The sequence below is a fragment of the Canis lupus genome, chromosome 5, assembly GCF_011100685.1.
Source record: "Canis lupus familiaris isolate Mischka breed German Shepherd chromosome 5, alternate assembly UU_Cfam_GSD_1.0, whole genome shotgun sequence".
NCBI lineage: Eukaryota > Metazoa > Chordata > Mammalia > Carnivora > Canidae > Canis > Canis lupus.
Genome location: NC_049226.1, coordinates 79,550,692 through 79,556,691, shown reverse-complemented (window position 1 = coordinate 79,556,691; position 6,000 = coordinate 79,550,692). Strand labels below are relative to the sequence as shown.

The window sequence follows — 6,000 nt, the reverse complement described above, 5'->3', positions numbered from 1 at the left end:
CTAACTTTCCTGGCGGGCTGTTTCTCCCCAGTCGCCGCCCTTCACTGTTCTCTGACCACTTTCGACGCCAACCGCCCCTTTCTTACCGCACGAACCCTCCTGCTCTGCACGCGGGCCATCCACGGCCCAGGTGGCCGCGGTAGCCCCGCCCCCCGCCCCGCCCAGGTGCGCGCGCACAGCTCCTCAGGCTCCCAGAAGCCCCTGCGCCTGCACCGCCATTTGCCGCCGCTTCGCTTGCGGCGGCGGCCATGTCGTCGCGTCTGAAGGGAGGGCGAGCGCCGCCGGCCCCCCCGTCCTGGCGAGGTACGCTGTGTGGCACTGATTTTTTATTTTTTTAATTTAATTTTTATTTTATTTTTTTGTCCAACACAGAAGCTCTTGGGGGGAAAAGGAAGGATGGAAAATTGTCGAAAATAGGAAAATTGTGCAAGGGCTTCATAGAAATTAACTGCATCCAAAAATCCTGAAAATCATCGTTAATTCTTCCCACAGACCCGGGAAATGAAGACTATGAACGGTTTCTGATTCTCCGAGGTAATAGGTCACCCTGAAGTCTTCAACGTTACTCCTCTTTTCTTGTCAGAAGCCTAAGGTCTGATTTTTCTCTCAAGCAGAATATTATTTATTAGAGGTTTTTTTGTTTTGTTTTCCCCAAAATGTCAGACTCTACCACCATGGAGTTGTGGGATTTGTGAAGCAACTTGAAATGTGAGATTTCCGGAAAGGGAAATGGCGAGGATTTGCTTGCCGAGCACCAGTGCCCTGGAAACCGCGTTTCGTGTTAACGGGGCTCGAGGACCTCGTCATTCGCTCACGTAATGACGTAACAATAGGTTATTAGTACAGCGAGGACGCGGGCCTCCCACAGTCCCCACCGTCGGACGGCAGGGAACACCAGGGATGTGCTGACGCCCGCGGGTCACTCTGTTTTGTCAGTTGAACAGGAATCCTGGGATGACCGTTCTTGGACTGAAAGAACTGCTTCTGCTTCCCGTTGCCCCTGAGCCCTTTATTCAAGCTACTGGAACAACGGATTCTGAGCGCATTCTTAGTTTCTGTGAAGGACAGCGTCTACAGACTTGCTGGTTCATGTCTCTTTGACCAAATAGAAAACGCCTGTGGGGTAGGAGGCTCTCGGCTTGTCCCACCAATCCTAAGATCATCCATCAGAATTCGGTGATGTTAATGCCTTCTAAGAAGTATATATTTTAAGACCCGAGTATTACCCAATGGCCACTCCAGTCTCTGGAATTCCTCTTCTGGCTTCTACGCATAGGGCCGGTGGTTTGATTCTCAAGGTCATTACCTGAGGACTCTGCAGCCGGTAAGTGGCCATTTTCCAGACACAGTCCTAGGAACAACTCTATTGCTGGGACTGAAATTCCAACATTGAGTTATTAATGTTAAGTTAAGGAATTGTTCCCGGGACGCTGGGGTGGCTCCACAGTTGAGTGTCTGCCTTCAACCCAGGGCGTGATCCTGGAGACCCAGGATCGAGTCCCACATCAGGCTACCTGGATGGAGCCCGCGTCTCCCTCTGCCTGTGTCTCTGCCTCTGTGTGTGTGTGTCTCTCATGAATAAATTAATAAAATCTTTAAGAAAAAAAGAAAAGGAATTGTTCCCTGTGAAGAACTAAAACAATATTATGACTGTAATATGATTTTTGCAATATAGTAATAGTATTACAACTAACCACTATATGTGTTATTTCATCTCACTATGATAACCCCACAAGGTAAATATCTTAAAAATAAGGAAACTGGGATTCAGAGAGTTTAAACTTATCCATACTCACACAATAAGTGGTGGACCTGCGATTCAAATCTAGATCTTCCTGAGAACTGGTGTACTTGATTCCTGTGGGTAGTTTAATAAGACCCTTTCCAATTTGTCTGCTAGGAGAGAGAGAAAGAGAGGCAGGGAGGAGGGAGAGAAGACACATATTGGTTAATTTAAGATGCTAATGAAAGATGCTATGAGAACCTGGAATAGTACTAAAGAAAATACTAACTGGTGTAGTTTTGCCTGGTGTGACCTGCCCTTTGATGGTTCTTTGCGCAGTTAACTTGAGGCAGTATTCATGAGCCCTTTGGCCAGGATCTCTCTTCTGGAAACTGAGAGAATGTTGTGACATGAACTGATTGCAGTTGGAGAGATTGGAGCTCCCAGGGTCAGTAATAGCAACTTTGGTGATGGTCAAGCAACGGGTGCCCCAACTCTGAGATGGGTAACTGTTTCCTACATGCTCTTGTGCCGATGTGCCAAATGTGTTGGAGTCTTAGAAGAGTGTATATGGGAGGAGTGCACATGGACCAAATGTTCAACCACAGTCGAATGGAAAGTTTTGGTAGCTTTTCCCATTAGGACATTTTTTTTTTCAATTGCAAGACTCAGATACCCCAACTCCAAATAGCAGAAGCAGAAGAGGATGCATAATCTTACATAACCGAAAAACTTAGGATTAGGTCCATTTGGACAGCTGGGTCAGTGGTAAAATTTGATTAGGGACTGAAACTAGGTCACCAGCTTTCTTCTCTCCCTCTAACTTGGAGCTATCTCCTCCATACTGGTTCCTTTTCCTTTAGGGTCATGAGATGGCTACAGATGTTCTGGGTGAGAGAGAACAAATTTTTCACAGAAGTCCCCACGAAAGTCACATGGGTCCCGTAATCATCCCTCCACCAATCTTGGTGGTCCAGGGGAAGCACAGTATGCTGTTTGGTTTAGGCCCTGATCAGATGCTGTCTCCCTGGAGTTAGCCCTGCCTGAGCCCTGTGAGCCGCAGTGGAAGAAGAGACATCTCTAAATAGCTCCCATTGGGAAAGGAGTGAATGGATGTGGAGGGTCAAAAAGCAGAATCTGTCCAACTTTTTGGCTGTTCCCAGACATGTGGATGAACTAAGTAGAGTGTTCTAGTGCCTTCTTTTGGTGAGTGCTCCTAGGCTTGTATCAAAAAGTGAAGCCAGAGAAGCAAGGATGCCCAAGACTTCTTTTGATTGTAACTTACTCAAGTTATGTGAAGCTGTAGGACCACATTCGTGCTTTGTATCTGGTTGATACTTGAGGTTTATTAGTTCATCATACCTTTATTTTATTTTGGAAAAGAATGTCCTAGAACCTTGCTGCTCAAAATGTGACTCACAGACTATCTGCATCAGTGTCACCAGGAAGCTTTTTAGAAAACCAGGATCTGTGACCCCCCCACCTCAGACCTGCTGAATCTAGACTGTGGCCTGGGGCATGGGGCAGCACATTTTTCTGTAAAGGGCCAAATGGTAAATATTTCAGTTTCACAGGCCTTATCACTTCTCTTGTGATGACTCAAGTGTCTTGCTGATGGAGCTCAAAAGCAGCCCATGGAAGATATATAAATAAATTGTTGTGGCTATGTTACAATAAATCTTTATTAAAAAAAAAAAACAAACAAACCACCAGACTGTAGAACAGATTTGGCCCTTGGGCTGTTATTTGCTAATCCCTGGCCTAGAGGATAAGATATCATGGCAAGATTTAAAGTCACCTGGTCTTACCTCCACTTTGGATTTTTACATACCCAGATGGATTATTAGAACACAAGTAAAAACAGTCTTCTCATGCATTTGTTTCTTCTTCAAATAGCAGATATTCAGTGTGTTGAATATCTGCTATTTGGGAGGCATTTTGGCGATACAAAAATGAGCAAAGGGATCCAGAATTTCCTGAGGGCCTACAATGTGGTAGTACCCTCCAGAAGGCACACACTCTTCTCATGTGTGCATGTGCACAGTGCAAGGCACTGCCGTCAAAGACCAGCATGTTTGGCGAATAGGGCCCTTTGTGCTCGTCTCCCTGGGGAACCAGACACAGGCTCAGTCATGGAGAAGAGAACATCTGCAGCTTGCCCAGATGCAGCTGTGAGGTGCAGATTTGCAGAGAACTAACAGTGTCCCCCCTCCTCGCCCTCCAGTGCCTTCAGATCCACTTTCCTTTGCCTGCTCCACCAGGGATTGCAGACAACAGAGAGGCCTCCACAAAGATAAGCTGCATCCAGCTCTATGGCAGGCTGCAGGGTCCCTCTGTGGACATGCTATTCTCTTGCCTTTGCAGCAAATGTCAGCTCTGCTGCCTCTCCCTAGCAGCTCACGTCTGTGTGTGTTCTTTCATTTTTCTCTAGAGATCCCTCCTGTCCAGGACGTTTTTTATTTTACATTTGAAAAGGCAGAGTCTCTGCACAGAGCCGAGTTCCCAGCTCTAGGCCCAGCGCTGCCAGAGCAGCCTCAGATGTTTGCCTCTGGCTCCCTACACCCTTGCAGGGGGAGGGGGAACCTTCCTTTGTGCCATTACTCGAGCTGCTGGTCCTGCTGCGAGGTGGGTAGAACCCACTTCCTAGCTGAGGAGAAGCAAGTTGTTACTTCTCTCTGACCACTTACTTACCAGTGGAAAACTCTTGGCTTCATACATGGAAAAAACCGACTCCCAACCAGGTGCCTGGGTCCTCACTCCTCAAGAGCAGAGAAGAAATTATTCAATGCAGTCTTCCCCAACCAGGGGCTGCAGGCACCTGCCCATCCCCTTTCCTGTGTTTGTCAGTGTTCCCCCTTCCTTCTTAGTGTCATCCACTTCTTCACATGCCTGGCCTCATTAGAGCAAGAAGTCACTCATTCCTCAAGATTGCAGTGGGTCTCCTTGCTTCCCCATCACGTCCCCATAACCAGAGCCAAGAAGAACAATCAAACTGAACCATGTGGGCCAGAACAGCAGGATTATCTCAGGATCCACCCTGGCCAGAGCAGGTTCTTGGGTTCAGACAACCAGTAGCCCACATTTGCTTAAGTGAAAAAATTAAAAAAGAGTCATACCATATTGTGAACCTTGCCTTCTCTCAGAGAAAAGATCAAGAAGTCAGGCCAGGAGCCCTTGGCCAAGAAGCCATAGGGAGCATGGCATAGATGTTTTCATCAAAACCAGCCCATGTTTATTGAACATCTATTAAGTCCTCTCTGGGGAGTCTGCAAAAACATCCTGCCTGGCTTCCCTGGTTCTGTGATTGCCCCCTGCCCCCAACAATCCATTCTCCACACAGCAGCCTGAGTGGTCTTTTTAAAACATAAATCATTATCGCTCCCCTGCTCAAAACCGCCAAAGGCTTCCAATTGCACTTAAACCAAAATCCATACCCTTTGCTTATTTTTCTATTAGGCTGTTGCTCTTTTTCTTGCCAGTTGGTAACAGCTCTTTGAGGATTAGAAATAGTCATCTGTGGTGCAAATATTCTTCTCAAATCTATTGTTTTGTCTTTAGACTCTTTATGGCATCTTTTGTTGTATAAAAATTTTACATTTTTATATAGTCAAACATATCCAACTTTTCTTTTATGGCTTCTGGTTTCTTGACTTGATTAAGATGGATGCCTTTCTTAACATAATCGTACTTCTAGTCTACCTGGATTTTTCTTCTAAAAGGTTTTTGTGGTTTATATTTTACATTCGAGGCTTCACACCATTGGAATTTATATTTGTATTTGGTTAGAGATGAGGAGAGCTGGGGGAAGGGGGGAGGATGCTAATTTTATCTTCTTCTAGACCAGAAATTGACAAACTATGGTCCACAGGCCAGTGCTTATGTTTGTAAATAAAGTTTTATTGTAACACAGTCATGGGCATCCATTTACATGTTGTCTTTGCTGTTACTACACTATAATGGTAGAGCTGTGTAGCTGTATCGAAGACCATAAGGCTCACAAAACCTAAAATATTTATTGTCTCTTTAAAGAAAAAGCTTGACTACTACTGCTCTAGATGGTTATCCATTTTTGCCAGCACAATTTGTTAAATAAAACCACCTCTGTCCTCTGAAATGAAATTGTCTTTGTCATATATGAAATTCTAATGTGTCCTAGGATCTTTTCCTGGACTTTTCCTTTCTGTTCCACTGAACTCTTTGTCTGTCTCTCTGCCAATACCATTTAGATTTGATTACTGTGATGTTATATCTGGCAAAGTGTATCCTTCATTACAATT

The 6,000-nt window shown here is 45.4% G+C and overlaps 1 long non-coding RNA gene across 35 annotated transcripts in view; it reads left to right on the top strand.

The window, feature by feature from the left end:
- Positions 1-212: 212 nt before the first annotated feature.
- Positions 213-6,000, top strand: part of LOC111096046 — a 267,063-nt gene continuing 261,275 nt past the window's right edge. For 34 of the 35 annotated variants that reach the window (XR_005360162.1, XR_005360169.1, XR_005360168.1 and 31 more), the window contains exon 1: positions 310-1,324. This is a non-coding gene — a long non-coding RNA (uncharacterized LOC111096046). The other variant, XR_005360170.1, reaches the window with a different exon arrangement.